The sequence below is a fragment of the Pteropus vampyrus genome, unplaced genomic scaffold, assembly GCF_000151845.1.
Source record: "Pteropus vampyrus isolate Shadow unplaced genomic scaffold, Pvam_2.0 Scaffold178, whole genome shotgun sequence".
Lineage (NCBI taxonomy): Eukaryota > Metazoa > Chordata > Mammalia > Chiroptera > Pteropodidae > Pteropus > Pteropus vampyrus.
In genome coordinates this window covers 1,478,501-1,488,400 of record NW_011888959.1, presented here as the reverse complement: position 1 = coordinate 1,488,400, position 9,900 = coordinate 1,478,501, and the positions used below count along the sequence as shown (strand labels likewise).

At 44.5% G+C, this 9,900-nt stretch overlaps 1 long non-coding RNA gene across 2 annotated transcripts in view; it reads left to right on the top strand.

Annotated features, from left to right (window-relative positions):
* The first annotated feature begins 515 nt into the window (after positions 1 to 515).
* The window catches only part of LOC111746159, a 28,980-nt gene continuing 19,595 nt past the window's right edge, over positions 516 to 9,900 (top strand). The window contains exon 1 of one of the 2 annotated variants that reach the window (XR_002782961.1): positions 516 to 3,558. This is a non-coding gene — a long non-coding RNA (uncharacterized LOC111746159). The remainder of the gene's footprint in view (positions 3,559 to 9,900) is intronic. The other variant, XR_002782956.1, reaches the window with a different exon arrangement.

Sequence of the window (9,900 nt, the reverse complement as noted above, 5' to 3'; positions counted from 1 at the left end):
ACCCCCTCACTACGAGGCCTGTCCCCCTTCTCCAGCCGACCCCACTTTGCCTCTGCCCGTGACTCATTAAGAGATATGTAACCTTAATCCCTGAAATTGCCTGGAGTGGAGCATTTTTCAGCCCACGGCGCCAACGTGGGGGTTCTATTCCTTCCTTAAATAAATCTCGCTCCCCCAGGAAGTTCGGGCGGGATGTGGGCAGTCGGCCTCCGGCTCGAAAGTGAGCATTGTGCACAGGGCCAGCTTCAAACTTTGAAACCCCGTGGCCCCTGGCCAGAGCCGAGTCTGGTTTGTGGGGGTCGCTGGGGCCTCCTCTCGGCGAGGGGAAGGGAACATTGAAAACAAACCTTCGAGCCTCGTGGCAGGCTGTCCCACTGTCCCCGCTGTCCTCAGTGAGTGGACACCGGCTCCGGGCAGGGAGGCTCTGCCGTCTCTCATCCTTTTTTGACTTCTTCCTCTTTCTCTTTTCTGCCAGGAGAGACAGCAGTTTGTGCCTTAGGACAAGTCCCCGGAGCCCTCCCAGTGTCCCGCCCCTCGTTTGTCACAGGGAAGTAGATTTCATTCTTTCATTCCGCAGGGATCTCCGTGCGCGGCCCCGGTGTGGGCGCAGGTCCGGCTCGGGGAGCCGGGGTCCGCCCAGCAGGCCGTGCTGGCGGGCTGGGAGTCTGCACCCCGAGCTTCGTGCTCTGGACGCGCGCCACTGCCCCAGCCCACAGCGACTGCCGTCCTTGTCACGCTGCTTGCCTTGTCGTCCCCACGTCTTCCCTCTCAGCCTCCCCAGGCTCACGGGGGACCTCAGTGTCCTCTGGGGACCTTCACAGAGGGTGACTTTCCTCCTTCCCTCCATCGGAGCCTTGAGCTGGAGCCAGTGACTGCCCAGCTTAGCCTCAGTTTCCCTTCCTGTAAAAATGGAAGAAGGATGAGGACATGAATCTCTGCCATGGCCGCTGGGCCTGCCGGGGAGAGAGAAGGGTTTCTGTTGTGGAACCCTAGTCCCGACCTCTTCCCCTCTGTCCCGTCCAGGCCCCTGATCCTCACTCGTAATTTGGGGGCCAGTTTGTCATATTTTCTTCCCCTTCAGAGCTGAGGCTTCTCCTACCAACACGTGCTTTCTCAATACGATCAAGTAAAACCTGGCCCACTAGCCTGGCGGGGCGGGACCCCACCCAGCAGGTGATCCTGGTGTCAGTGGGAACCAGTGAGTCCACCAGCTGGAGCTGCTGGCGGCCGCCCAGAGGGGACAAAGGCAGGCCTGGCGCACGTGTCCTTGCCTCGGCCTCCCTTTGCTCAGTGGTCCCCCCGCGTCCGCTGCCTCCAGGCGCTTCTGGTGTCCCGGCCTCATTTTCTGACAGGCCCTCCCGCGGGGCTTTTTGGGGAACCCCAGACTGGAGTTCAGGCTTCTTTAAGGGCCATTTGTCACCTCTCTCTGCCCCTGGGGTCCCTCTGCTGCTGCCTTTCAACTCTAGACCCCCATCCCCTCTCCTCCATGCCCATCTCTCATATATGTACCCTTTGCACGGTCCCTCTTCCCGCCCCCCGCCCCCAAATCCCACCGCTCTGCAAGCCGCCTATCCAGTCACTTAGTCCCCCGGTGAGCCGTGGGCCCATGTCTTTGGTTCAGCTGTTTATACAGCTGGCACGTGGCTTGAAGCAGCCACACCTGAGCTGCAGGGGAGGTCACTGAGGACGGTCCCTGAGCTGCCTCTCCCAGGGCTCTTTCTCCTGGCCACCCCTTCTCGGGGACTGAGGCCGCCTGCCCAGAGGAAGAGCAGGCAGAGCAGGGAGCGAGGGGAGCTGGGTTGGCTGGAAGATGAGGCCATACTACGTGGTGGCCGTTATCTGGGGTGCAACTGGGCGTGAAGCGAAGGGTTTTTCCGAGCTGGAAAGTGCTGGGCAGATGTTGGAGAAATGAGGCGGGGAGAGACCCTTCTTGGACCCTCGGCCCGCCTCCGCGTGGCCCCCCAGGGAGCCACCCCTCCCCCATGTTGCGGGCCTGTCGGTGGGTGCTGCTGCATTTGCCACCTCACTAAAGGGCCAGAGTCGCGGGGGCCACATCACCGGCCCCCTCACGGAGAAGGAGGCTCTGATGGGCGCAGCAAGGCCCTCTCGGCCCCACGTCCAGGGCGTGCCCCATGCCCCGCAGTGGCCCCATCTCCACTTGTCCCTCCCAGGCGCACGGGTGGAGGGTGGAGGGTAAGGGCTGCTCCGCGCAGAGCCTGAGTGCGGGGAGGGCTTTGGGTGCTGAGGGCACCGAAGCTCATGTTTACGGTTTGCTCATCGGAAGGCAAGAACTTACACTCTCCTGGCCAAGTCTGCCATTCGGCAACCTTTCAAAAAAGCCCTGCAAGGAAGCTTCTGGAAAGCTCCCTTCCTGCTTCTGACAGTTGCCCCAAACAGCATGTTTCAAAATGCGCAGAACACGTGGGCTGCGGAGCTCAGAGCTCGCTCTGGCCCGGCCGTCAGGGCGGTGGGCGCACAGCTCCCGTCGCGTTGCCTAGGCTTGCCCCTGCCCACTTGTCCCCAGACCCCCACTTCCGTGACCGTGGGGAGAGCCTTAAATGGGTGCTCGTCTGTCTGTAGTTGAGACCAGCCCATTTCTTGCACGGCAGAGAGAGCCCGGCCGAGCTTAGCTCCTGGGCCAGAGCGGGTTGGCCCGGACCACGCTGATCGGAGCAGGGAGTGCGTGGCTGGAGCACAGTCCCCCAGTGCAGTCTGCGGTGTGGCCAGCGTGGGTCTCAGCCTCCAGTGTCAGGGCTGGTGGGGGGCTGCACGACCATGGGGCTGTGTTTCAGGAGGTCCCCAGCACAGGGAGGTCCCCAAAGCTGTGGCTTGGTTCTGTGATAGGTTTATAGATGGGCATTAAAGCCTTAAAAAGTTGATTAAAAACGTTATAAAAGGAGACTTCATGGACCAGTGAAGGCTGGTGTCACAGAATAAGGACTGCGATCAGTCCACCTCTGTGTTTACCTGAGGTCGCGGACAATAACAGTGACACTAACAGCAGCAAGGATGCCACGAGCTGAAATCCGAGAGCCCGAGTCCGCCAGGCCGGCCCCGTGGGGCCCCTGTGTCCCTTATCTCTGCAGACTCCCAGCGAGACCAGAAACCGAGGTCGTCGGCCTCTCCTCCACCCTGCTCCAGCCTGAGTGCCCCGCAACCCCCATTCACACCTCCTAGCAGCTCTGTCACACTGGGAAGGTGTCCCTGCCACCCCCGCCCCACCTGGAGCACAAGACCTGCCCCATACCGAACTCCCGTGCTTAGTCCCAAAGCGGCCATGCTACCCGGGATGATGAGTACCCTGCGGGCAGGACCAGGCTCTGCTCCAGCTCCTGTCCCCGTGACGGGCCTCCCATTCTCAGACCGCCCTGTCCAGGAGTGTCGACACGTTCCCCGAGCCCTGTAGGTGAGGCATGTGCTCAAACAGCTGGGTTTGGTTTTGTGACTTGACCCTCTTGTCTCGAAAGGTCGTTGCCACCGAGCCCCGGAGGTGTGGGCGCTTGAGCGCAAGGCTGCTGAAGAGAGGACGCCTCTGATGGTGAAGCTGTCACTTCCTGGGTGAGTCCCACATTTCCTGGTGACATTCTACATGTATCTGTGAGCAAGGGCCAGAGTGGACTAGATCATGTAAAGACAGTAGGTGACCGGAGATGGGCCTCACCCACCTGGAGCACGGCAGGCAGAGGCTGGCCCTGTTCTGGCAGCCGCTTCTCTGAGTGGAGGGCAGGGCAAGCCAGAGAAGCTGCTCACAAGTTGCCCGAGGCACCCCCAGGGAGAGGGCAAGCATAGAGGAGGCCGGCAGGGCTCGACCCGACAGCTGTCCCTTGTCTCTGGTCCCACCCAAGTGGTGGGGCCATGTTCGCGTCCCAGCTGACCAGACCCTAGAGCTGTTATTGGCAGCGCGAGTTGGGCGCGGGGTACCTTCACACTCCTGCTTTGAGAGAAAAGGGAGTCTCTCAAAAGTGATGCTGATGGCTGCATTTTGTGAGCTCATTACTGTAAAGGAGAATGCAGTTCGTGGGGGGCCATGTGAGTTTTCCCAATAAAGTACTCTAAGCCAATAACTAAAATTTGTTGAACATAAAAATTCTAAAAAATAATTTTTTTCTCCTTAAAAAAGAAATAACAAAACAAATACATCTCTATTGGAAAAGCTCGTAAAATGCTCAAAAGAACAATCTAGTCCCACCACTCAAAGATGACCGCTGCCAGCATGGCAGTGACCAGCCTCTTGCCTTCCGTTTGCTCCTATAAATTGCATAAATGTGTGTGTGTGTGTGTGTGTGTGTGTGTGTGTGTGTGTGTGTACATGTGTACATGTGTCTATTTTTAACTGGGCTCATCATCGTCATCCTAATTTTTTCACCTAACGCTATATCCTGAATGTTTTCCCATGCCATTAAGTAATTTCCCAGTTCGCGATTTTTTTTAATGGTTACAGGGTATCCTAGCAAGTGACTCTATCATAATTGGTTGAGTTTGTCCACTCTTATCAGACACTTAGATGAGTTTAAAAGTTGGATCGTGTAAGTCAGGGTGAGTGTCTTCGTTCCTTCATGTTCACATTTGTCTCTGATTTGTTCCCTGCAGTTCATTTGGAAAGCGGGATGGCCATGTCGAAAGGCGTGGTTGCCTCCTTAAACTCTGTACCAACCTACATTCTCAGAATTAGTGTAAGAGGTGCCTGTTTCTCTGGGAGTTATCAAGGTTTCGAACATTTGCCAGTTTGTCAAAGCGTGGTGTTTTCATTCTATTCATTTTCAGTTCTTTTATTACGCTACCCATCTTTATTGGTTCTTCGTATCTGAATCACCACTTCTGGTTCTTCCATTTTTTCATTTTTCATTTAGTTCATTTGATTTAGTTTATTTTAGCTGAAGTCACATGTATGCATCATTTTTAGAGTTAAATAGTTCTACGAGATTATTTTAGAAGCATGAGTCCTCCGGCTCACCCAGTTCCTTCTAATACCCCGCTCTACCGAAGCAACGGCTTTTACCATTTTTAACTGATTCTCTTGACATTGACATCCATATTTCTAAGCGACACGCTTATTTTTCTTCATCTTGACTTTTTAACCATTGATGTTGAGTATTTAACTCTTTCACAAATGCCCGTGGCTTCAGCACACACAAGCACATCTCTGTGCCTCTTTTTCTCAAGATATTTAGTTCACGGTTTTGGTTTGATCAATATTCAGTGTTTACATTATTATAATAGTGTAAACGCTCTTGACAGCTGTATAATTATTTACCTTTTCATAACTTTGTTTTCTCTGGAGTAAATAACTGCTTTTTTTCTTGTTTGTTTTTTTTCCTTCTTTCTTTCATTGTTTTTTTAATGAGCTTATCACAGATTTGTCCTATGCTTCTCAATACATTCAAACACATTAGTACTTGTTTTCTTTTTAATGTCTTATCATTTGAAGAAGTCTTTTCATGGAATCTTTCTTGTTCTGTTTTGCATTGGTTGATTTTGGACTTGCTTCTCTTAATTTGGGGTCCTCCTCTTCACAGGGATTCATTTGATCCTCTCTCCTTGGTTGGAGCTCTCTCTCTCTCTCTCTCTCTCTCTCTCTTTCTCTCTCTCTCTCTCTCGGTTTACTCTCCTGTTTTGCTCGAGTGCATCTTTTAGCAGTTTCCTGAGAAAAGGGTACATGGGAAGTAAATTTTTGGAGACCTTTCATATCTGAAAAGGAAAATGTGTAGTTCACATTGACATTGATAGTTTGGCTGGGTATCGAATTCTGGTTGGCAATCTTTTTTCCCCTTAGATTTTGAAAGCATAAGTAATTGTCTTCTAACTTCTAGTGCTGTTGATGAGAAGTCGGAAGACTTTGTGATTCATCATCCCTTGTGTGTGATCTTTTTCCTCTTTTTCTGGAACTTGTGGGATTTTCTCGTTGTCTTCTAGTGTTTTTAAATGTCACGTGTTTGTAACTTGATGCGGACCTACGTTTATCCATTTTGATGGGCCCTTAGATCTGAAAACTTGTGTTCCTCAGTTGTGAAAATTTTTCTCGGACAATTTCTTGGATAATGACCTCCCATCTGTTTTCTTTTTCTAGACCTTATATTGCTTGAATGTTGGATCTCTTTAATTGGTTCTTGAATATTTTCCTATTTTTCCTCCAATTGTCAACTCTTTGTTCTCTTCTTGAGGGATTTCTCTGTCTTCATTTTTTAACCTATTTTCATTTCTGTAATCTCAGTATTTTTTATTATACCCTAAATGTTTTATAACATTTTGTTTCATGGGTGCAATTGCTTCTTTGATATCCCTGATAATATTAATAGGTTTTCTGAAATTTTCTTCTCCCTATAGAGTTTCCAGGTTTTTTTTTTCTCTTTCAAGTGTTAGATGCTTTTCACAACTCTCTGGTGGTGTAGATAAATAGATGTAGATGATAAAGATATAAATGATATAGATATCAATGATGTAGATGACAAAGATATAGATTATATAAAACACACACATAGAGAAACACTAATGAGCTGTTTGGAAGCTCTCGGCATGTGGTTGGGCCTTGTGATGAGTTGTGAGCTTTACTGTAGCGTGAACTCGCTGGTCTTTCTCCTGGAGAAGCCCAGGTTTTAGCATTTTTAAAGTTTTTTTCTTTTGGACTTCTCAGATGCTTCAAGGAAGATTTTTTTTAGTTTTAACCTAGAGCATTTCTAGTGCTAGTGCTCTGGGAGGTTTGTGGAGGAAGATTGGCAGGGGGAGGGGTCCTCGACATCCAGCTTTTGTAAAACTTTGCCTTCTTCTTTTTAGAACTCTTGCCCCCCGTGTGCTTGCTGTCTCTGTTCAAATCCTTTCTGCTTCATTTTCTCCATATTGTACATTTTCAGTCTTCTGTCAGATTCAGGGAAGGTTCTGCACAGTGGGTGAGGCTTTGGGGAGCTGCCTTCTTAAACAGACTTTCAGCCAATTTACCTTATTGAGGCCTAGATTTTCTTGCCACAATTGGGTACCAAAGTCTCAATTCCTGAGACTTCCATGGGTTCCCGGAATATATTGGGCTTTATTTCAGCTTTCCTCACTGCCGGTTTACAATTCCCAGTTCTGAGTAATTTACAATTCTTATCTTCGTGTTGTTGTTTCTGTGTACTGATGCTCAAAAGGAAAATCTCTTCACTCTCCTTTAGCAGTTTCAACAAGGGACGGGATTAGGCAAACATCTCTATTCAATTCACCTTATTGAACTGGAAGTCATTTACCCATTTTTCTCTATTGGTGTGTCCATCTTTTATTTTTATTTTGTAAGACTTTTTAAAATTAGAATAGAAATTGTTTTTCTATCATGTATTACCAATTATTTTTCCCTATTTTCACTTGCCATTCCATTTTGTTCATGGAGTTTTAATTTTTTATTAAAAAATTATGTTCTAAAAATCTATCTCTAATTTTTTCTTAGTTTCCTCTTGTTTAGAAAGACCTTTCTCACCCTGAGCTCATATAGTCACTTTTATTTTTTCTCGTTCTTTAGTGATTTCATCTTTTATATTTGAATCTTCGATCCATTAATTTAATTATTGTGAGAAATAACTTTATGTCTCATTCCTGCATTTACCACCTGCTAGATATTTTTATAGTTTTTGTTTCTTGTTGTGGCTTTCTATTATTCTATTAATCTGTCTATTCTTGCACCAGTATTGCTTTGTTTTAATATATTGTATTGTTGTAATGTGTGTTATTATTTGGTAGCAATAGTCTTCCTTCATTCTTATTTTTCAAGATTTTCTTGTTTAGATTCACTTGTTGGTACTTCCAGATGAATTTTAGTGATATTGTGAAGTTAAAATTTGTTATAGATTTTCTATGGAATTTTATAAAATTGTAAATTAAAGAGGATTGATATTTTTTTATTCTTGAGCTTTGCATGCTATTTTGCAGTTTAATATCTACACTCACAATTTGTCAAATTTGACAGAATCACCATTTGTCATTAACTTTATTTCAAGGAATTAAGTATTGCTTCTATTGTGAATTTGTTCCCTTATATTTTCTAGCTGGCTGTTACTGACATGTAGGGAAGAGATGACACGTTTATTGTTATTGGCTGCCTCATTGAATTCTCTTTATTTGTTCCACAAGTTTTTAGTTGAATGTTTTGGAATTTCTAGGTAGAGAGTAATTCATATCTATATCATGCAAATCTTGCCTCTATTTTTCAATATATCTCTTCTATTTTCTTTCTTGTCTTATAGCATTGGCTAGATCTTCCAAAACATTGAATTTTTGATAATAGAAGTCTTTGTCTGGTTTCTGGTTCACTGTTAAGTATGATAATAAATAACTTTTGGCTATATATTTTTTACAATGCTAATGAAGTATTTCTAGTTCATAAATGACTTTAAAACAGGCGTGAATTTTGAATTTTATGAAATGCTTTTTTGATATCTGTAGAGATATTTGTGTTGTTTTTCTGTCGAGTTGTTGATCCAATGAATTATAACAACGTTTCAAAACTGAAACATTTTTGGATCAAATTCTACCTGGTTATGGTGTATTGTTCTTTTAATATACTACATGATTTGCTTTGCTAGTATTTTATTTAGGACTTTGCCTATTTCTTTTTGTTGCTTTTGGTATCAAAGTTGTTGGCTTTGTAAAATGAATTAGGAACATACCATCTTTTTCTATATTCTGTACCATATATGTATCATTTAAATGATCTATTCCATGAAAGCTTGAAAGAACTCACCCACGTAACTTTCCTGGGATAATTCTTTGACAACTTTTTCTATTTCTTCTGTATTTATTGGATTCTTTTGATTTTCTACGCTGTTAGAATTTTTGCTTCTTTTTCTAATATATACCTCAGTGTTTAAATGTATAGGCACTGGACTCAGACAACTTGGGTTTAAATTCTTGTTCTGTCATTTCCCATGTGACCTCAGGAAAACTATGTCTTCTCCCTAGTTCTTAGTTTCTTTATTTGTTAAATTGTTAAAAATGAGAGTGTATAGCTAAGAAGGCCACTGTGAGGATTAAAGAGATAAAGTACCTTACACCATGTCTGGCACAGTAAGTGCTTAATGATTTTTTTTATAACCTTTTATTAATCCTAGAAAAGAATCCATTTTCTGAGATTTGAAAATTGTTAGCATGCAGTTATAAATAGTAATTTCATAATGAAATTTTAAAATCAATTTCTATGATTATATCGTTTTTGTTCTTAATTTTGTGTATGGGTATTTTATCTCTTTTTATTAGATGAGCTAAAAGTTTCTATTTTAGAGGTTTTTCAAAGAATCTGTTCTTGGAATAATTTATCAATTCAACTGTTTTTGTGCGTGTCTGTTCAAATTCAACAGTATCTGCCTTTTTCTTTATTGATTCTTTCCTTCTGCTTTCCTTACGCTTGTTTTATGGATCTGTCCATATATCCCTTATGTTATTGTTCTTTAATATTGAAAGCATTTCATGGTATGAATTTGCCTCTGGTTGCAATTTTGACTGCATGTCCTAAGCTTTAATATGTAGTCTTCTCAATATTTTAAAATATTTTTAATATCCTTTTCATTTCTTCTTATTCTTAGAAGAAATGATTTCTGAATTAAATGTGCAAAAGTAGAGCTTATTTTAAATTAATTTCTAAATCACTTGGGTTATGTGTTGTTGCTTATACTTTTTTATTCAATTGTGGTTATATTTCATTGTGGCTAGAGAATGTGGACATGCAAATTCTGCTTTGGGGAATTTATCGATGTCTTCTTTGTGTCTTATATAATCAATTTTGTAAATGTTTCGTGGGCTTTTGAAATAAGGTATACATCCTGCTTATAGGGAACAGATTTTGATGTGAAGACATTTAGTTTTACTAGCTTTTAGTTGATTCTTTTGGATTTTCTTAGTAAAGAATTAAGTATTCTATGAGTAATCATAATTTTAATCTCA